General features: G+C 41.3%; 1 long non-coding RNA gene across 6 annotated transcripts; it reads left to right on the forward strand.

The window, feature by feature from the left end:
* The first annotated feature begins 1,016 nt into the window (after positions 1-1,016).
* LOC119163150 (uncharacterized) lies at positions 1,017-22,765 on the forward strand. Of its 6 annotated transcripts, none has more exons than XR_012886245.1 (6): positions 1,017-1,309; positions 3,101-3,202; positions 4,861-5,003; positions 5,167-5,210; positions 7,513-7,615; positions 9,162-22,765. It is a non-coding gene; the product is annotated as an uncharacterized LOC119163150 (long non-coding RNA). The 6 variants fall into 6 exon arrangements; XR_005108662.2 differs by having other exon boundaries at positions 4,864-5,003; XR_012886246.1 differs by having other exon boundaries at positions 3,101-3,170.
* Positions 22,766-23,049: the final 284 nt, after the last annotated feature.

The raw sequence follows: 23,049 nt of genomic DNA on the forward strand, positions 1-23,049 counted from the left end.
TCTGAGCACACGGGCCTACAACATTTCCGCCTCCATCGAAAATGCAGCCGCTGCAGCCGGGATTCAATCCCGTGACCTGCGAGTCAGCAGCCGAGTACCTTAGCCACTAGACCACCGCGGCGGGGCCCAAATTACTAAAACATATGTGAACTTTGTTTAGCGGAACATGTGCGGCTTCCTAACAGAATTTCCGTGGTTTCGTCAATTTTTCATAATTTGTATTCATTATCTCTTCAAATGGCAAATAGTGAAGTTTCTAGAGACCACTACCACACGTTTCTAGAGACCACTACCAGTCCCTCATAATTATAACAGGGGTGTCAGGACACAAACATTTCTCGTTTTCTTTTTTTTTTTCTTTTCGAGGATTACACGCCAGGCGCATTACCCCACCCCCCGTGTTTTTTTGGCACGAACACACAGCAGCCACTCTAGTTTGATATAACTGATAATGTGGCACAGCGGCATTGTTGTAAGCGGGTTGTTATGCCAAAGAGAGCACATAAACATTGGTGGTTCCATCTTATTAGTATCACTGATATGTCGTTGAAGCCGGTATTGATGTATTGGTGGGTTTCACTACTTGTTATGAGCTTGCGGGAATTTTGAAATTATTGTGATGCCTCTGATGTGCAAATTCATATGTCCTATGATCAAGCATCTTGGGGTCGTCAGATTGCGCATACAACAAATAAAAAACCAAGTGCGTTGAAATTAACAGAGCTTGTACACAATCTTTCTTTTTATTCTTGGTAAGGATGTTTTTTATCTGTTTTATTCGCTTCACAATAAAAGAGTGGTTGGAATTGCAGGCGAAAAAAAAATACAGCGAGCTTATACCGCAACCGCACAGCATGGTTTCAATATTGTTTCAACAAGAAACTCCTCAGAGCGTGGGCCCCTTCGCGATACCAGAACACCGCAGCCTGCGCCCATCCAGGCGGCCGTGCGTTGGCGGGCAGGCTCACAATAAAAATCTCTCCGACGTGGTCACGTGACGTGTGTAGGCAGCGCTTCCGCGGCGCGGCGCACGCAAGGTCGCGCTTTCGCGGCACTCGCAAGCCAACATGGACGCTTGTCGCGGTGCAACGTCGCGGCGCAGGAGTCGTTAGAAACGACCACGTTCAACGGCGATTTGCGACACGAGACGTGTATTCGTTGTCCTGTTCTGATCGCCTAACCCGTGGTTGCGTCAAGTCGGACAATATGCCACCAAAAGTTTGCGCAAGGTGTCGTTAACTTTGCGGTTTCGAGTCATCGTTGAGTCAGAGTTTTCCCGCCAAGCTGACCAGTGAACAAGTTTTGTCAGGTAAGTCCTATCTTACGGCTTTTGTAAATTTTCCCCGCTGTTCGGCCTGTTCGACTGCCGACAAAATGCCCATGCCTTGAATGTTTACGCTGCTTCGAAGTCGCACAGAGGCTTACTTGAAAGCGGCTTTTTTGTTGTTGTTTTTTGCGCGCGGCTTTGGAGTATTTGCGAATTCTGTGCAACGGTGTCGTGTTCCGCCTCTGACCGTGAAGTTGATTACCAGGGGTTTAGTGGTGTGGGGTTGATAGTTGCTGTTACGTGTCGTGTTACAGTACGCATTGCGTTATAGTTGACGAAAGTTCCTCTACGTCCCGGGTGAATGACCGACAAAACTGCGCACCCTATCTTTTTTGTTGCTGTTGCGTTATCAGGCGACACGACTGAAGTTCAGTTGGCGTGTTCCGTGTAGATGAACAAGCCACTTTGATTAGCAGGGGTGTGACAGCTTGGGTGTACCTAATTGCAATAATGCAACTATGGATATTAGTGCGGCATATTCTGCCGGCAGCGTATATTTTACCGTTTGCAGGTCTTGTGCCGGCAGTAGTTGCTTAAGTTACGTCCACCTTGTTGTCCTTTTGGCTCTCGCTATTTTCGTAGAGTCCGTTAGCGATTTTCTCGTCTCAGTTAAGCGCCAGTGACCTATGCTGTGGCGCATCTCGGCTTTCGCTATTCGGCTATCAGAAAAAAATGTATTAAGAAAAGAACAAAATGGAAACACCATACGGAAGAGATCGCCTAATATGAGCAACCCCGAGGCATGCACAGCGCGTTGGCACGGGCGCTTCCCAAGCTCATAGGGCGAAAAGGGACAAAGAAGCTGCCTTCGCTGTAACGGTTTGGCAAAATTGCCGGCGCATCAACTCCCAGCGGTATAGTCGCCGTTGCTGGGGCTATATCTACTTCCGTCAATGTCTGCACCTTGCGCCCGCAAGTTTTTCGAAGACAAGCAGCTCACTCGGTTTCTGAAAGAAGGGGTTCAAAGTTCATTTAGCGGCTGCTGGCTTTAACTGCAGCTCAATGAAAGACTGTGAAGGTCCCTGAGATATGCCGTTGTCATTGCTCTCAATTTTTGCAGTGATATCGCTAGCACTACTTAGTATAATGCATTATGACTGTTGCTTGTAAACAAATCGTAATACGATATTTTCAAAATATTTTGCATTTACCTCGTTACCCAGTATCAGAGAGAAGATGACACGCGGAAGATTTACCAATAGAAATCGAACATGAAATGAAAATATACTTGCATTTTTTATTCAAACGCTTAGGTACTTAGCATTAGTCGCATGTCACTAATTAATGACCTCATTTAATGCTGTCACTTGGAGTTGAAGCCAGCGGTGCTTGCTGGAATGGGTATACTTAAAGTTTTCCAGACCACTTTGCTGTCTCTGCAACTTCAGGAAATTTGGGAAGCACCAGCTGAACAGCGAAGCGAGTGCAATACGTTGTCGTTTCACATTGTCTTAATTGTTTGCAAGTATTAGTGAAATTCAGCACTTTGCATACTTTTTATAGCTGGCACAGCATACTGTAAAACCCCAAGTGAGTGTTTCTGCCTTCTTTGGATGATTTCAAATATGCGGCCGCTTGTCTCCTCTAACCATTTTCACTCTTTTATACTGTGTATGCGCCAAACTAAAACAGTTATTGCATGTGTGTGTGTAGCTTATGAAGAACAATGCTGCACTGCCCCTCCCTTCTCTCTATCTCCATAGGATGAAATGGTGCTGCCGTACTTGCTTTGTTTCTGTTTGAATGTCTAAGTTTTTTTGATGCGTACTGCAGATAGCGAACGGAAGTGCCCTGACGAACTGTGCAGTGCTGACCACACGGTGAGCCAAGAATTCCATAAGAGGTGCTTACTCAGCATCTGTGGCTAACTCAAAGGTCATGTACAAAGTTCCATTTAATGAAGAAGTGTTGTTTTGAGCTTGTTATGTCGAAGTGAAAATATTGCAAAATAAGTGAGGGTATACCGAGTAACATCAGCATGTATGATACCTACCAACTTAACATAATTCATGCCAAAGTGTTAATTATGTGCAACCTTTATTTGAGAAAGAATTATAATGGTTTCTATGAATTAGCATAGCTAGGAATTGCTGTACAACCAGTCACTGTGTTTTTGCGCTCATTATTATGTGGCTCTTATTCTTGTGACCTCCCACTGAGATAAAATTGCTTCACATAAACAACAGTACAAAGGCTCTTGCTAGCTATAATAAGAAATTATCGTTATCATAGTTTTTAGTTCCAATAAATCATGCTGTAAAAGTACTCCACCTATTTGTCACCATGATGAGTGCATTTTGTCTGGAAACGTGACTTGGTTTCGCAAAGTGTTGCCTTTTTGTAGAATGGGGTACTGGCAAGTGGAATTTCGCAAAAACTGTAAAACTCTGTTGTTTCTCGCAGCAACAATTGTTATCTTCCTTGTAAATGCATGCATAGTGTGAATAGTGACCCACTTTGAAATTTACAACCTTATCATTGCAGTGTCTTGGACTGTCTTTATTGTATGCGATTGGTTTCTGCCAAACATAAACCTAGTTTTTACCATTTTTAAAGGTAAATTGCTCATTTTTCTGTGTATGTTCGCAAGCACACTTACACCTCTGATGCTAAACAACAGGCTTGAGTGATGTGCCTGGTTCTTGTCTATCAATTTCATAGAATACCTAAAGTGAACTCTTCTACTTGGCGCAATTATTGGCTACTGTGTGCACGTTCTATGCATCTAGATATAAAAATAAAGAATGCAGCTGGTAGCATTGAATACCGTGTTCAGAAGCTTGTATACTCTGCGAAATCTTGCTGGTGCCAAACTCTGTTGTGGGTGTAAGGTGGAGCGACTTTTAGCTAGCAATTCTGCATTGTTGCAGCTATTTGCACAATAAAGCTTTATTCAGCTGCTCACGTAATTCGAGCAGATGTCGATCACGTTCACTGCTCTACAACATTGCCACAAAGTTCATCCATCTGCATCCTGCATACCAGTACCCCTTATATGAAGCAACATGATGCTGTGATGGGTGCAGCTAAGTTGGAATTGGGTTTTCTGTCTGTCAATATCATTACGCAGGTTTGCTAAGTGCACTCGAGTAGATTCAGCAGGCACTTGCAGCTACAGAGTCATTATTAACAGCCCATTCCAATAGCAGAATTACCTGTATATTGCATTTTCAAAAAACTCCATTATTTAGTGACACCTTAACGTCAAAGCTTGCTCACTCATTTCTTGGTGGTTCGACCTTACAAGAATTATAGATTCTTATATCATACAAAATTATTCCATTATTTTTCTATTGTATATTAAATTCATGCTTTTCAACTGCTTTTTCCCCAACTAAAGCTTAACTTCTGCTGCATTGTTTCATGTGTGAAAACAAGAAACCAGGCCAGGGAAAGCAATAAGGTGCTCCATTATAACAGAAGAGAGTATTGCTGTGGTTCAGTCTATAGCTGAAAATTATTAAGAAGGCACCAATGTGGATTTCATGTCACTGTTTAGAGAGCATAATTGTGTTGTGCTATTTTTGTTATAGCAGGAAGCACCTCCCAAAAGCAGTGCTACAAGGATGTGAGCCACAAGTTCTTTTCAATGAATGGATCAGATGCCTGAGAGCCACGGGCGGCTGCATCTGGCCTACACAGACAGTGCAGCCACCACAGTAAAGTTCTTGCAAAGGTGGGAGACATTCCTATGTGGCATAGAGTGAGCATGTTAATTGTCAGTTTTATAGCTTATAGAGATATGTCTGCAAAAGTAATTCCCTGCACAGTGTGTTTTTCATTATCTCAAAGTGCCATTAGGCAGCTTTGCCTCTGTCTTTTTTTTTATCACCTTTCAGACCATCTTGCTAATTCATACAGAGTGCTGCAGCAATCGCATTGTGTGAGTATCACAGAAACTTCATTTCAAAAAACAATTATGGTTACCCCTTCATTGCCTGACCAGTATATACTCTTTGCTAGCGAAGTGATGTGATTTTGCACTGACTGTCGGTTGGTTCTCTCTGCAATATGAAATAGTGTTTTGGCCCTAAAATCATGCCGCATAGATTATGTTGTGAGGCGGGCTGCATATTTGTTTATCTCACCTATGCCTTGCACAGTACTTCCTCACCATGCCGATCTAGCACAGTGCCTCATCAACGAGGCCTTGCTTAGTTGATCACTGCATTAGGATTGCACAATCACTGATGTCATGCTTTGTTGCCATGTAACTGTAGTCATGATGGTAACATATGTGTACCCCTCTTCACGATGAGAGCCATGGAGAAGCCGAGTGAGCAACTTAAAACAGCTACAATGTGTGTTTTATTGGCTGTGACTTCGTCATTTCATCAAGTGAACACAAAATTTGTGGCAGCGTGCCAACATTTTACAATTTTGTGATAATCAGAAATTTCAGACGTGAGGTTGTTTGGTAGCTTTTTACATTTCAATTATGAATGGTCAATGTATGCACTGAGTGGCTTTGTTGATTTATATTTTGCAATGCTTATCTGTGAAGTATTCTGTAGCTTTTGTCACTATTTGAGTGTTCATTATACGAAACATTCCTATGTTCAAGATGTATCATCAACAGCAAAACTTTGGGGGACACGAAATGTTTGATGAAGCTGAACTCTCACTTTGTCCAAGAATGTAATTTTGAAAGAAATATTCCATACTACACTTCGCATTCCGATCTATGCAGTCACCAGTCTAATTACAAGCTTTAAGTACCGACGTAGCGCAAATTCGCACTTGTTGTGGATTCAACATCTACCAACCTTTTCCCGTTGATAGTACTTTCATGAATTTTTCATGGCACTAGAGCCACCTCCTTTCTCTTTTTTTGCAGCTACATAGCTGGTAGTTCATTGCTTGGTTTACCTAATATCTATTCAACCAGCACATATAAACGGTGTTTTGGGTGTACTTGCTTTATTAAGATTTTAATATTTTCTTAGTTGTGGAGCTTTTTTCGGTTTTTTGGCTTTTATTTTTTGGCAACATAACTGCTGTTTTCAGAGCAATCTGTAAATATTATTATTGACTCTACTAAGCTTTGGTTGAGAAAGAAAAGCTGAACAGTTGCCGAGGTGCATGGCCTGCGCCACAACATTCTAGGTTACCAGAAATAGATTCTAGGCCAGATAATATGTGGCTCCTTGTTAGTTGCATGTTTTGCTTTTACTTAGAGCTCTTTTCATAGTCCTGAAATTTATCTTACCGGGCTAACAGCTATGCTACCATGTGAAAAACTGCCAAATTGAGTGGATTTGATCTCTAGGGCAGCAGTTGCACTTTTGAAGGAGGCAAAAATGCTAGAGGCCTTAGTGCTTTTGAATTGACATTCACATTCATAACCCCATTATTATTGCTACATTAAGTGAACTAAGTGGTAATTCTAGATTGTATACATATTTGAAATAGGAGAGGTGAGCTGCTTAGTAGGTTGGTATTCATGTTAAAAAGGCAAGGCATGCAAATATGGACTCGCGAAAGTAGTTGAGACACCGCAAACACCAACTGGAAAAGTTGACATTAAGCTAGGAAGTAAACAAGGCAAGTGGAGATATCGATCAAGATGGCATGCCTGTTGGTCTATGTGAGAGATAACTGCTCAGCATTTGATTTCTTTGTTGAGTTATTTAATGTTTGGCTCACACATGCACTTCCACATGTCACTATGCCGAGCCTCAATCATTAGATGCATTTCTTCATTTCTGTGCTTGTACGAAACTGCATTATTCGAATTTTGTCATGCATTTACGTCATGTTATAAAGACAGGTTTAATGATGGGCCTCTGGTTAACTGTCTTATATGTTCCGTTAGTCTGCCTTCTCATTTTTAGTTGATATTTGAAGTGTCCTGACTCACCTGCGGCCGTGTTTTCATGCCCAGTCTTTTCAACATGTATGCATATAATGCGTATTGAAAATAGGTCATTGAGTGAGTATTAAGAAGCTAAATATATGTCCAGTGTAAAATGTTGTTTGTGTTTTCTTCTGTTAGACTTTTTGCTTAACAATGACTGGGCATTGTTTTGGAGATGCTAATGTGGTATGAGATATACATACTAAAGCAGCAGCTGTTAGCATGCTTTCGAGACTGCTCCCTCATGAGGCCGAGAAAGTCAAGTTGTGTTACATGGGACATGCTAGAAAAAGTGTATTGTTTCTAATGTTTTTTTTTATTTTATCAGCAGACATTCTACAAAAACTGGCCCAAAGACGGACAGAAGGCAGCACAGATGGACACGCAGAAGCGGTTGGGCTGCCTCATAAACTGTAACTGAGCATTAACCTGTAAGTATTTGCAAGTTCTTGGTCTTGTCATGTTAGTCTGTGTAGTGGTCTTTTGACCATTCGCAATATTTTCCAAAACTGGTTCTTTGATGCCTCAGTGTGGGAAGACCTCGTTCCAGCATTATTTTTTGGGGAAAAACATTTTTACCCTGGGTTCTTTGGCTGATAAGACAGTCATTAAAGCATAAACGTAAAGGCTGAGCATTAAATTGAGAAGAAAGGCTTACTGTCGATATCTTAAAATTCTATCAAACACTACATGACCGTTGTCTTATTATGGCAAAGGTTAAGGTGATGATAGGCGGAGAGTGGGGGTTGGGGGGCTTGAATGAGGGTCAAATCATTAAAGTTTGTTTTTGGAGCCAATGAAGATTTTTCAAGATTAGATTGTTTGGAATGTTTGAAAAAAAATCGTTTGTCTAAGTTGTAGCAGTAACCTTGATACGGTTTGCTGCTCTGGTAAATGGAAGTCCTCTTGTCGAATCGCTCAATTTTAGCATCATGGACATAGTGTTATAAAACTGTTGAGCAGCCAGACCCCCGCTAAATCCCTTGTCCTCTGCTGCTTAAGTTTCGCACCTAGTATCATTACAATAAAAGCATTTGTTGAAGTTCAGGATTTGTAATGAATGTGTTGACATGTATACCTGATGAAACAAAATATCATTGAATGAATGTTAGAGCTTGTTATTCGACAACAGAACTTTTCTTTACCTAGGCAGCAAAGAACCTCAAGTTTGCTGCCACAACTTAGACAAATTGTCCTATTTAAACATTGGCTCGAGCAACACAATTATTTTTAGCGCTATGACACTCATTCAAGCCCCCATCTTCATGTTAGCGCCTGCCGTACTGAGATCTACAACTGCCATGTAGTGTTTATTAGATTTAAAAAAAACTATATATGCAGGCCTTGATTCCTAATTTAATGCTCACCATTTGTGTTGATGCATTATTCATTGTCTTCATCAGGCTAATACCTCCACCTTGATGTTATGAATAAGGCGACGTGTACCCATCCAGCACTCTGTCACGTGCAGCGACAGAGTGTTGGATGGGTTGAGGCTACAGAAACGACAATGAAGTCCTGATCCTCTTATCTCACAGCTCCTGTTTCTCGCTCCAAAGGTGCCATTACAATATGTTGCCCGCGGTATGTAGCCCTTTGCAGTGGTCTACAGTATGCTTTGGCTTGTGTAAGATTTCATATTATAAAGCAAAATTCTTTTCTTCATCTCCATATGTCTCCATGGTGTTAGTAATTATAGAAATTGCAAGTGCTACACCATGGCACTAAATAAATGGAATTCGTTATGCTAGTTTATGAATTCTCTTGCAATTAGAATATATTCTATTATGGCAATAGGTCTTCGTAGCATCCTGCTACTTGTTCTGCATGTGGTCTGTTCTTGTGCAGAAATACCGTCTGCTTTTGTGATTTATGAAATAGTGGTGTGAACAGAGGTGTAGTATGTAGTAGACACCATAGTGGTTTAAACTCTGAACATTGCTGTTGTTACAATAGTTTATTTGTACTTCCTTTCAGACATACAGAAATGAGCCAAGCCGAGCTGTTCATGGGCCTTGCACACAGTTTCATAAGCGGGCTTTGAGAACTTTTGACAATTATGTTTCTCAATATATCTGCCAAAGTTGTGTTCAAAGAAGCATGTAGTAGAACATTTCATTGTTCATTTGGCATGCTGCAGCAGGTATGACTCGCACATCTGCAAGATAACGCAGCACAGTGCATACACACAAACTACCCCCACATACGTTCTGGATTTGTTGCTTGACTGTAAATTGTTTACTCTGACCTTGCACAACAATTAATAACAAAGTGACATGAAAGCTTTGCCATCTATGTAGGTAGCATCCTCAGCATATGCTGGCAATAAGTGGGCAAATTTCAACCAGTCCACTGGTCACATATTTTGTTTTAAACATTTATAGATAGAAGGCCGGGGTTGTTGGAAGCTGACACGTGGTAACGAATGGACCGCGACTCCAGAAGTTTTCTGTTTTCTCATCTTTGCACACAAGGTCGCATAGTCAAATTCTTCAGGCTGCAGCTATGTCTTGTCACTCAGAAGCGTTTAACAAGCTCTATGTCAGAACATGTTGCATAGAAAACTTAAGCAACATCCTCTTAACGTTCTTTAGGTTTCTTCGGCGACCATTTTTCATTTGTATTTCCCATGAAAGTTGCATCGCAAGTTCCGCTTTATACTTTACCGATGACCTCACTATAACCTTCAGTGCTTTTCGGTATTCCTTGGGATATACGTTCACGGACCACACACTTGTGTAGTAGGAAGGACTTCTACAAAGTACACAGGGGTATTGCAACGCCACTCCTATTGTCAAAATGTGCAGAAAGAGTTCAGAGGTTTAAAGACAGCAAAGGGGGGATGCTGCTATTGCCACCAGTGCAGCTTGCTTCAAGACTGAGCTTAACTGCTGGACAACAAGGCGTAGCTTCTATATAAGCAGTGCTTGAAAGTAGCTTGGAGACAGCTTTAGGGGGGGGGGGGCTTGGAATATTATTTTTTTGTTGTCAACCATTAACTTCCAAAAACAACGTGTTCCCGAAGATATATATTACTAAAGAACTGGTCAACCTTAACTGACTTGTTGCCAACATATGCTGCAACTTCCATATGCTTAGGTGGGAACACTTCTATGCAACTTTATTACTTGCAAGCCCAAGTAAGCTTTTTACACTCATTAATTCACAAATAGTTTGGAACATCTTTGCATGTACAAATTGGCTCAACAAAAAGAAATCTGCAAAATGGGGAAAGGGAGGATTTAATGTGAACTTGGCACGGGTAAATTTTTGGCCTTGTTGGTGCAATATTTTCATAAAATTGAGCGTAGCACTTCAAATCACAAGAATGGGACAGGCTTGTGTATGTTCGGCCTGTCCCACCTTCGTCATTTCAATGCCGCGATTAGCTCTACAATCATGTGATGTGCTCTTGGTGCCTTTGTTTGCTGCACACTCCATTCTTGAGTTGTTTGTGTAGAGTTCAGTTCAACTGGACTCCTGTTCAGTTTCGTGTTGTGTAACTAACAAACAGGTACTTTAGGTAGCTAGCCATGAACGACTGCATTCACTCCACAAAGTCATGCTGCCTGTGCAAAACATATAGTATGTTGTAATCATTCCATGAACCCTGTGTTCACTTGCAGATGAAGGTGTGCCCAGAAAATAAATAATTAATGTGTTAAGCCAATAAAATTCTCAGTCAAACAACACAAATAACTCACATTCACAGGCACGCAGAACATAAATGAAATCCTCCATTGTTATATTTTGTAAGCAGGCTGCATGGCACAGCTGTGGTGCGGCATACTGTTGTGCGGAACAATACAGCAGACTGTTGTGCAGAACAATACAGCAGACTGTTGTGGTACAATGCAAACATTTTTAGTTGCCATAAAGTATACAATTCGTAAGAACGCCTCGTTGGAAGGAAATTGTCGTATTTTCATCACGGAATGATATCTGTCCTCTTAATAGAGTGACGAGTTCTGTGGTAACTGTGCTGAAGTATGGCTTCCGTGAAGAAGCTACGTCTTAAGGAGATAGTTGTATTCTAACTCACGGAATCGCTCGTCACCGCTATACCTTCGGCATTCTTTGTGAAGGAGGCTCCTCATTTTTCACAGTGGACCACAGTGACGGTTTCATTGAACAGAAATTAGAGGAGGGGACTGACACAATTGAACGGTATTTACAGAAAACTACACTATCCTCCTCGGCAGAGAATGCTGAGCTACTGGTATATTGCCCTACACTTAGAGGTCAGCCACCCTAACAACATTGCTAAGCGCAGGCACACGCTGATATGAAACTCACTACAAGCTTTGGTCACACCATACCCACCGTGGATAAAATCCGAGTGCTAGGTCTGATCATAGAAAGTAAGGGTACCAACAACGAGACAGTTCGCAACATTGAGCCAGAGTGTCTAACACGATGTGCCTCGTTAGGCGCATTACCAATAAACACAAAAGCATGAAAGAGGCTAGCATCATCCGTTTGATCCAATCATTCGTTCTGAGTTGCATCAGCAATACGGCGGCGTACCATTGATTGTTCACTGCAGAAAAGTCAAAACTGCACAGCCTGATTAGAAAAATTTACAAACAAGCGCTAGGTTTGCCTCAAAACACCAGCACCGAACTCTTCCTTCAACTTGGTTTACACAATACCCTTGAGAAGCTTATTGTGGCGCCACAATTCTCCCAATTTGAGCGATTAGCCAAGACTAAGCCAGGCCGCCAGATTCTACGTAATCTCTGTATTTCTTGCCACATTCAACACGGAGACAAACACGACATACCAAGCACTATCCATGTTAAGCTCATAGTACCACCCATACCAAAAAACATGTACCCTGAACAAGGGCAGACGGGTCGGTAGAGCCAAACCTATGTCAAAGATGCATGGGCGTTACCATGAGGCACTCTTTGTTGACATAACAGGCTACCAGGAACGTCACTGCTACGTGGCTGCTGTCGTAGACCACACATAACAATGCAAAAGCAGCGCGTCAATCATCACACGGAATGTAGAAACGGCAGAAGAAATGGCTATCGCGATAGCCACAGCCCACATTAACGCCCCATGTGTAGTCAGCGGCTCACAGACAGCCGTTCGAAACTACACCAACGGCAGAGTCTCCCCCAAAGCATTGCGGATTCTTAGTACAGGCAAAATTCACGAGGCGGACAAATACGTGCACATCTTGTGGTGCCCTGCCCACACACCACTAGGTAACGCGGAGGACAGTCCCAATGAACTGGCACACAACGTGGCTCAAGATCTTACGTTCCGAGTCACGTCAGACGAAGCGGCCTCCCAAATTGACTTCTCTGCGCCGGTGTGGGAATGGGACGATCGGCTCACTAAATGTGATGGCATAACTGAACGCTACGAATGCAAAGGCGGGAGTACTCTCCGCCTCACCCCAAGTTAAATCGGGTTCTGTCCATTCAGTGGCGGCAGGTACAAACGCGCACATACACGAACCCCATCATCATGCACCACATATATCCCGACGTCTATTGTTCTAATCTATGCCAGTGCTGTACCACCAGAGCGACTCTTGGCCATATCCTATGGGAATGTCCAGCCTTAGTCAAAAATTCTGGGGTCGCGGCCTCCAATGAAGATCTTCGGGTGCGTTGGTGGACTGAGCGTCTCAGTTCGGACCTGGACAAGCAACTTTCGGCGGTTCAGAAGGCCAACGAAGCTGCCGAGAGACACGGTCTCTTCGTAGCCCCTAGGTAGGAGCCAATCCCAGCAATCTGCCGAAAATTATTAGTCTACATCTCTCTTTCTCTCTCTATCTTTCGCTAACATTGTTAAAGATAACACTGCATGTAGACGTTTTTATATTTCAAAATGATACTCAAGGAAATAATTAACAGAAATCACAATATAGAGCATAATCAGGACTATGTCGAATCGTTGAATCAGTCCTGGCATCTTTAATGGCTGAAACAGTGGAGCGCCACTTTTAAGTTTAGCTTTGTGAGATCATTGATTTTCCCACTGATGAAACCAGATGTACTTTAGGGAACAAGGAGAATCACGACAGTTCGTATTCTATGCTTAGGAATACCAAGTGCGAAGGTAGATACAGCAAGAGAAGAGAGACTCAACACTATTTCGAGTTCTTGTGGCTCAACGTCGTGAAGGCACCAGGACAATTAGCGAGCCTTGAACAGAAGCTGAAGAAATTTGTGTCAGTAAACTTTTAGTATTAGTCTTCTTAAAAAACTGTTTTATTGGTATTCACTAGCGCATGGCGTCCCGCAGTTGTTAGTCGTTCTTTTTTCCGGCTTGATTGTTACTTGCTTTTCCGCTGCCTAGCTTAAACGCACAGTTTTCGTCTTGTATAGGCGGTGTATTTTGTGCTGCAGAAAATCAGTCTCGGAAGTCCATACTTGTCCCGCCCTCTCTTGGATCACTGTGTCTACTCTAACACTGAGTAGTTTCAAGTTCAGTATTTCGGCTTTGTATGTTGTTTTGTCTGTTCTATTATTTTACGAAATAAGGCAGTAGAGAAATAAAAAAAATGTGCGCTATTTCTTAAATATACTAAGTTCCTTTTACCAGCAAATTGAATTTTCTGATTCTTTAGCTGTCCTTTCTCGTACAAAGTATTTGCTACTGAGGAGGATATATTGAGAAATACAACTTTTTTCATAAATACACATCACGCTACTCGGAAGTGTGCTCTGAAAATCACTAATTACATCTTTTTTGTGCATATAAATAGTACATTTCACTGCTATTATTTGTAGTTGTCCTTCCCTCGATCTTACAGAACTCGTTAAAGTTCATTTGCGAGAAATACAGCGCAGTTATATGCCTCAGAAAATGCAGAATGGTGACCGTTCCAGGAGTAAAATCATTGCACGCAATTTTTTTTCGGGGCTAAAATACGTAATTATGGCAGTCAATGACACATGCATGGAACAATACGCTCATAGCATGCGTTCGTGTGGACGCACAAGGCAATTTTATGAGACTGTGCATTTATTCCCAGGATTTAAATATTTATAAATGTTGCACGAATCCCACTGGTCGTCTCTTAGAACTTGGGTGTAATAGTCACTCAATGGTACATCAGTGATTGGCACAGTTTTGCGATGAACAACTTGCGCCTTTTAAGGACTTTCACTGGACATACCGCTATTCGAAAACGCAGAACTGTTTCAATGCTGCTTACTTCTACGTGTCCGCAGGGCAAATGCCTACTGATCAAGACATTCAGGAAAAGACGAACATAGAAATGCATTCAGATAACAGAGTGTAACACGCGCAATACTGGTAAATATGTAGCAGCGACTGCCATCAACGGAAGGGCCCCTAAATTGGGCACGTTTGATCGGTGACAGCTCAAAAGCTGTGTTGTACAATTTACTCTAAAACAGGAAGGAAATGTGGTTTTCTCAATACTACTGAAATTAAAAGAAAGATTCCAATACATGTCCGCCTAATTTGAAAGAACCGGGTTTCTATTAAAGGTAAGACTTGAAATGTTTCGTGTTTCAACCATGCATGTGCTTTTTCTCACTTTTAAACGATATGTTGCAAGGGCGTAGCCAGGGGGTGCCACACATGGCACGTGCCCCTCCCCCCAAAAATAATGTGTTCGCCATGGCATAGAGAGCGAAAAATGGCCATTTTAAGGGGGTGGCCCTCCCGAAATCAAGACGGTGCCCCCTCTGAAAAACATTCCTGGCTACGCGCCTGCTATGTTGGATTATCTTGAGGGGTAATATGGTAAGAAATTTGGAAAGCACTTGAGCCACAGAAAACTAGGTATTGACACCAGGTGTTGCAGTATTTACAGTAACGTGAATATCGGTGGCCCCAAGTGGTATGGAAAAAAATAATTACAAAATAACACACCTCAACATCATTCTCGCAGAGTTTGTTATAATAAAGATATGTCTTATTCTTTGCTGCTCACCAATCACGTACATTTTTTTTGCGAGCCTTTCCATAAACTTTATCACCACGTGTCACTTCACAGCGATTTCTTCGAGCCACCTGCCGTTATTTTTCCTCGCCGCGACCACCCCTACAAAGTTAAACGCTTAAACTGTAAGTCATCTGCTTTTTCTAAATCATTCATTCCGCGTACCACAATCGATTGGAATAATCTACCATCACACATTGCCTTAGAAAAAAACGCCACGAAATTTCAAGAACTAATTCAAAATACTGACATCATCTAACTTTTGCTCTTTTACTTGTTTTTCCCTCTTTTCTATAACGTGCAGAGCACACGTGTAGTATTTTTACCTTGATTCAGCTTATTTGAGGTGTGATGAGTGAGTGTATATTTTTTATTCGTTTTTGAGTGTACGCTTTGTTTTCTTTTTTTTATCAAGTGTATTGATTATTTTTTCTTGCATTTTCATAGGTTGTTCACTGTGTACTTATCTGTATTGCAATGATTTGTTGCCTATTCTTTTCTCTATTTTTGCTGTGTTTACCAATTACTTGTTATAACATATATCTCAACCTTAGTCTGTATTTAATTTGAATTTTTTGACCTTTTTTTGTTTTTGACGTTTATTGTTTGTAATTTTGCTCATGTAACCCCCCCATGTAATACCCTCTCACGAGGGCCTTTAGGGGTATTATGAATAAAAATAAAACAAGCGCAACGCACGGTGTGCTTTTCACGTCGATTTTTAAATGCGCAATCCCAATATTATGCTTCGTATGTAAGAATAAAGCTATGCACATTGACTGGGTAGAACGTTCATCAGAGCATCACTGTCCGCACCAGTTGGTGCCAGCAGAAAACCTAATCTGGACGTGGCCAATATCGATCTTCCGAATCAGACTGATTCAGCCCTCTTCAAAGTAATAATTTGATAGGAGTACTGCATTTCCTATTATATGGCGGTGGGACAAGATCCACATAGTGATGCAGCCAGGCTTCTAGAAACATATCTCCAGTATGAAATACGATACCACAAGCATTATGAAGTGCAATGCCACAGGCAGATTTTCTCGTAGATCACTCGTAAGCTACTTACGTGAATGTATGTATTGAACTGCCTGGCGTACATTTTTTTTTGCGAGCCTTTAGTGGCATCCCAATTTAGAGCTCGCCAACTCCGTCCTTGCTGCTGCTACGCTCTGCAAAATCCAACTGATGTGTTCTAACTGTTGTCGCTCACGCGTATATCTTGCTCCTCAGTCTCTAAATAACGCAAATAGTGTTTGTAGTACGTCTTCTTAAGACAGGGCAGCACTCAGGTGGCACATTGGGTTTGAACGGTGATGAGAAAATCGGTTGGCAAATATGAACATGAAGGGCTATGAGATACATAATGAATAATAGTATTAGCAGGGGTTAAATATTTAAAACTCTATGCACATCTACGAAATGAATGAAGATGATTAGGAGTGAAGCTGTGTACATCGGATTACGAATCGTGGCCATCTATTTTGTTGTGGTTAACAGCCTTTTTATCTAAACATTTTGTTTTCTGATATGTGATGATTGATGGGTGGTTAAACGTCAGTGCTTTTCTGGCGTTGGGGCCTTTTATTTTCTTTGTTCTGAGAACTTTTTGCGGTTCACAATTGTTTCAGTTTCAACATCTGATTTATACGCATGGTGGTTTTTTTACTACGGAGGGACGTTGTGCAGTCTCGAGGTGCTTCGCCACTAAAAGGATAACAAAGTTTCTTCATTAAAGGGGCCCTCCAACACTTTTCATGACTTCATAGTTTTACATGTTTTTTCTAGCTGGTTGTGTAGATTGACGGCTTAAGAGATAAGTGCCGCAAGAACAGCAGCGATAGAGCCACGCAGTGCGAAACTATTCATAGTAGAGATATCAAAATACAATAAAATGGGTGTTTACCCTCAACTCAATTTTTTCGGGCTCTCCTTACCGCGTTTCAATCGCCCTCTGAAGTCGAAAGGCTGCCCGACAAAATTAACTGAAAGCCCTACCGTAAAGGAAGTTCGCATGACATATTGCCTGTTACGTCGAGCGTACTAAGGACGTTCTTGCGATGGTAACAAACAATGCGGTACTTGAAGAGGGGACGACACCTGCGAAACGAGACTGCTTGCAAACGCTTCTGCAAAGTTTTCTAGCTTTACTGATCTATATTTTTGCAATGACGTATATATGTCAACGCTTGTACGTTTTTTCTTTTATTTTCTTCAAATAACGGCACCGGAGCACCGCCGATACGTTTTCTCCAGTACATGGCGTTTGGCACATTCTTTGAACAGCTTTTCAGTTTTCAAGCTAGAAAGGTTCAAGAGCTTTATTCTCTGTCACTTAGAGTGAAAATATATGCTAATGGAGAATTAAATCCAATGGTAATTGTTATTTTTATGCAATGTTGGATCACTTTCAACGGTACATTTATCGAATCATGTGGCGGCAACCTTACGGTGCAATTTCCGATCGCAGTAGTTCTGGCGAGGGCCACTAGGGCTTATGCAGTCGGCATCGAAGTTTTCAAGCGTTAGAGGGCCCCTTTAATCTCTTTTAGTTCACAGCGACAGACGAACATTCAGCAGGGTCATTGTTGATACAGGTAAATAGAGCCCAAGGCGAAACAAATCCTGTGTCACTCTTTTAAGATCACCTGAATATCACTGGATGTGAAACAACCTGCATGGTGCAAAGCACGGCACGCACCAATAAACATCTTTTGCATTTGCGGTGCTCTGTAGGACAACAGTATAAGGGTGAGTATCGCACTTTCTTGAAAAGGAAGAATGCCATTGAGCTAAGTACTGCTTTAATAGTATTTACTCGAGAAATCAGGAACGTTACTGTGACAGTTGCGTCTAAAACTAGAAAAAACTTGTCCAAGTGGGATAACCGGGATGTGTACCTATCTGCCTTGTTTAAGTGCCTTCTGACATCCAGGAACGTAAATTGTGTAGGATGGCTCAAGTTTTATGACGCTATAAAAATACCTACTACAGCTTTTGTGAGGCCCATGATGTATGGAAGAATTCTTTACTCGCAGATCGTGGCGGATGACGTCCCCTACAAGGAAAAAACGTAGATGTGATTGCAGTAAACTGTACCTGGAATAACATTTACGAAACCCTTGTGTACATGAAATATACAGAGTCAGCCATGTTACAGTCTTTTCCTGATGCATTGATGTTAGGCTAAGTTTTATATTAGGGCACGCTATTCGTTTGATGTGTTACGATTCTAAGTTGTCACAAGGTGTCGAATCAAAACACACCGGGACAGGAAAAACGGTCATATTCATTTCCCACTGTTCTGAGCTCACGTTTTCAACTTTCAGCCTTACTGAGCCCAGCCTTTAGATACCATTTCTTGCTGATGTTTACCTCGTCATCGCTGCCAATCAGCGAACAACCTTTCGGCGCGGCGATGATTGTAAAATACCACAGGTGACTGCCATGACTCACAGAACGCCGTCTGCACAATCAGGGAATCCTGGAAGTGGCGGAAATGGTTCGGCACGTTCGAGACACTTAATTTTGGTCATACTGCACGGTGTACTGGTACACAAGGCAGGAAGTGACACAAAAAAGTACAAAGTATCAACGATACTTACGGAACATGAAAGCGGCCTTCTGAACTGTCTTACTATAAATACAGTGTCCCCCAATGGGGTTGATACATAACACTTGAAAGCCATGAAAAAAAAACAAGCAACAGGCCAGCAACAAATTAAGGCAGCTTCACAATACTTTTGTCATGCCCAAAAGCCGTAATGGGGCAGTTCTCTTCTTTACTACTGAGTTTGCTCTTTCCCAATTCTAGCCAGTTTCTTACTTCACTTTTTTTCGCACTTCATATGTATTAGTGTCTTTCTCCCTGTATATTTATTCTTTTCCCTATTTCGCTCTTTCTTTATTCTTCGTGATCCTGCTCCTGCTCTCATTTTTATATCTCGCTTGCTATTTCTTTTTTCATTTGTTTGTCTGTACTTCTGTTTTACTCCTGTTTACGCAACGTTTTCCGGCGTTTTACACTTTATATCTCGTATTTTCTGTTTCTCAACCTCATTTATTTTTCTGAACCTCTTCTTCGTTTGCCACTACAACGTTCTCTCTGGCTTTCTAGTTCTTTCTTTTCTTCTTTCTCGGTCTTTCCTTTATTTCATTATCTCGCTTTCTCGCTCGCTTCCTCTTTAGTTTTAGTTTTTCACTTATTTCCTCTGTAGCTTTTCTGACTTATTATATTTCTTTCTATACTCATCTTTTTTATTCTTTCTGCACTGTATTTTCCTCTCTTACTCATTTCTCTCCATTCGACCGTTACATACCTATCCAATGAGTTACATGTTTTTGTTGACATTCTATCTGCGCTTTAGAAGATGCATTGGATCATTTATATTTCTGTGTCTATTGTGCATGTGTGCGTGTGTGTCTAATCCGAAAGAGATTATTTGTGTGGAATTGATGACAAGATGTGAGAAATTATTCCTGCAGATGTAAGAAAGAAAAAAACTGTCTAGATACCTGGACGGTTAAAGTGCTTGCCCACAAATCCTGGGAACAGAAGTTTGAAACTATCACGGCAAAAGATGTCTCACCAGGAATATTTTTGATTTTTCTCTCTTCCGACTTTTATCTCGTTTTTTTTCTCCTATTCTGCATTCGTTACATTGCTCATCAACTTGTGTTTCCTTCCGAAAACATTACTGCACAACATCTGGGAGAAGAGCAGACGATCAAGTGTACGATGACTAGAAAACTCGAGATCAAAGGGGCATGCACTACGTTACACTGATGATTACTTCATTTTCTGAGCTACCAATCAAAGTGAACATGAACTGCTTCAGTGCTAAACAAAAATCAAGAAGGACTGGATGAACACTGTACGCACGCTATAAAACCGTGCATGTCACCTCCTTGTGTGGCTTGTGAAGTAGAAATATTTCATTTCATTGTTAATTATACTCAGCTGTTAGTCTGCACATGTCTTTGTCAATTCTATTTTGTGTCCAGTCTCGCCGCAAGGTTAAGTTTAAGGCAATTCGTTTCGCCGACGTACAGAAATCCAGAACTGTTGGCTATTAGGAGGGCAACAGACAGATTCTTTATGCACGTACTTTGTTTCTGTTTCTTTATCTGGAACACTTTGGCAACTCCCCTGCACTTAAGCAAAACAGTGACATGAGTGGAAAGTCACGTATTGCACTGTTTCCACAAACATCATGCACTTTCCGGCCTAATTGGAGCATAAATTGGTTATACTCAGGTCGAGGGAATACGATTAGATGACCTGAAAGTTCAATAGGGCGTCTACAGCTTTGGGCTGATAACACAAGTACCGCTTGGTAGCAGCAAGTCGTCAAGTGCACTTTACATAGACAAAAGTGGTGGAGTTGTAAGCTGGATTTTACCGATGCCTTTTTCACTATCAAATGCTCTTCAAATGTTGGAAAACGCTGTACGGTGCTGAAACAGCGTTCGTGGTGGTGAGCCTCATATGATGGAAAATATTCCGCTTTCTGAATCAGCCTACATGAAGTGTATAGGAGCGGCATTGGGAAATCGCGCTTTCGTTGTGTCATTAACTGTTGCTGTTTTGCAGTTGAGAATTATTACCTTCGCAAACCGAGCGGATTAATTAAAACTACGATTTCTCGTGACAAAATCGTACCATGCCAAGCTAAATTAAACGAGGCTGTTAGGGCAGCTAAACTTCATTACTTTCAATTTACCCTGCCTAACTTCATCCGAACTGCTCCCAGCAAGTTTTGGAGCTTTCTCAGCAAAAAAAGTAAACCAGTTGACCATATTATGCACGAGGGCAATCCTGTCGTCGCTAAACAAGAGATCGCTGTTCACTTCAATGCTTATTTTAATAGTATATTTTCAAACTCGCCTGTTCCCCGTTGCCTGAATCACACATTGTTGAAGGATGACTTTAGTTTTGTTTCTTTGCCTGGCGTCTTTTCTATGCTGTTGAATATAAAAACAAAATCATCACCCGGGCCTGACAACTTACCAAACGTGTTTCTTCACAGATACGCCGAAATGCTATCGCGTTTTCTTGTTATCATCTTTCGTGCATCACTATCTTCAGCAGTGCTTCCGAACGACTGGCTATCTGCTCGTGTCATTCCTATCCTAAAGAAAGGCGATCCATCATTAGTTCAAAACTACCGCCCCATATCACTAACCTCCTCTTGTTGTAAACTTTTAGAGCACATTATTGCTAACGAAATCACTAGGTTTCTTGATGATCGAGCTATTTTAACTCCTATGCAGCATGGATTTAGGAAGGGCCTCTCCACTGTAACCCAATTAACTACTGTAATTCACAGTCTCGCTAGCGTTGTCGACAAGTCAGGACAAACTGACATCATATTTCTGGATTTTAGGAAGGCGTTTGATCTCGTGTCACACGCGAAACTAATCGAAAAACTTGTTCATCTGGACGTTCCCTCATACCTAGTAAATTGGATTTCTGCTTACCTCACTAACCGTAGGCAATTTGTTGCAATTGATAATTGCTGTTCGAGTGACCTTGCTGTTACTTCTGGAGTTCCCCAAGGAAGTGTTCTTGGACCTTTATTGTTTAATATATACATTAATGACATAGTTGACTCTATTACTGAACCTGTACAGATAAAATTATTCGCTGATGACTGCTTACTCTTTAATGAAATTACCTGCCTGCAAGACCAAATCACCCTAAACTCTAACCTTCAAAAAGTTTTAACATGGTGCGAACGCTGGGACATGCAGCTTAATATTGATAAAACAGTATTTATGAAAATCACCAAAAAAATTAATAAACTTTCGTTTACGTATAATCTTGCATCCATGCCTCTTACAGAGGTTGATGAATATAAGTACCTGGGTGTCATCATAACTAATAATCTCAGTTGGAACTCCCACATCTCTCACCTTTGCGACTCAGCCTTCAAAAAACTCTGCTACCTCAGACACAAATTAAAACATGCTCCTCCCGAGACCCGTCTAACCGCTTATACCTCTCTTGTCCGTCCTAAGCTTGAATATGCAGCTATCGCATGGGATCCTTACACTAAAACTAACATCGATGCGCTAGAAAGGATCCAACGTAAAGCAGTAAGATTCATCTTCTCCAAATATCGCACCAGTGACTCTCCAAGTGACCTAATGGCCCAACACAACATTCAGTCCTTGCAACTAAGAAGAAAAATTCACAGGCTTAAATTTCTATTCTTACTGTATAAAAATAAATTGTCTCTTTCTCCTGAACCTTACATAAAGCCTCTCACTGCTCGCCGAAGAAGACATCGCCACTCTGCCACATTAACGCCTTACAATACCAGAACCAACATCTTTAAGTATTCCTTTTTTCCTCGAACAGTAGCCGACTGGAACAGCCTACCTCTTAGTACACTCAGCAACACCGACTCTATCGCATCCATTTCATCTTAGATCTAGCCCTTCCTCTTTCAATACAGTGATCCAGTATTTTACTAACTCCTTTGTACATTGATTAGATAGTTCTGTATTGTTTATCTTCTCATATTGTATATTATTTTTCTTTGTATCACATTTCTTTTAGTGCTCATTTACTTGTTAGTAGATTCACTTTGTTGTTGCTTTGTATAGATCCTACTTGTATATATTCTTGATATTTGCAGACTTTGTACTTTTGTTCGTACTTTTCCCCTCCTGCCTGGGCCTATTAAGGCCTGCAGTATTCCTAAATAAATAAAATAAATAAATAAATAAAACAGTTAACATAGAGCCAGACGCACTTGCTGTTATCATTGGAGAATATTTCAATTTCAATTCAATTTTATTTCATCCCAAGGATCAGGGCAAGTTCGGGAGAAAAGTGACGTTTTGTCACTTGAGGAGAACCCGAGCCTCCCTAATACATGGCAAGCAACGTGGACATGGGTAAATAAACATAGGCCATGA

Source organism: Rhipicephalus microplus, chromosome 9, assembly GCF_043290135.1.
Source record: "Rhipicephalus microplus isolate Deutch F79 chromosome 9, USDA_Rmic, whole genome shotgun sequence".
NCBI classification, from domain to species: domain Eukaryota; kingdom Metazoa; phylum Arthropoda; class Arachnida; order Ixodida; family Ixodidae; genus Rhipicephalus; species Rhipicephalus microplus.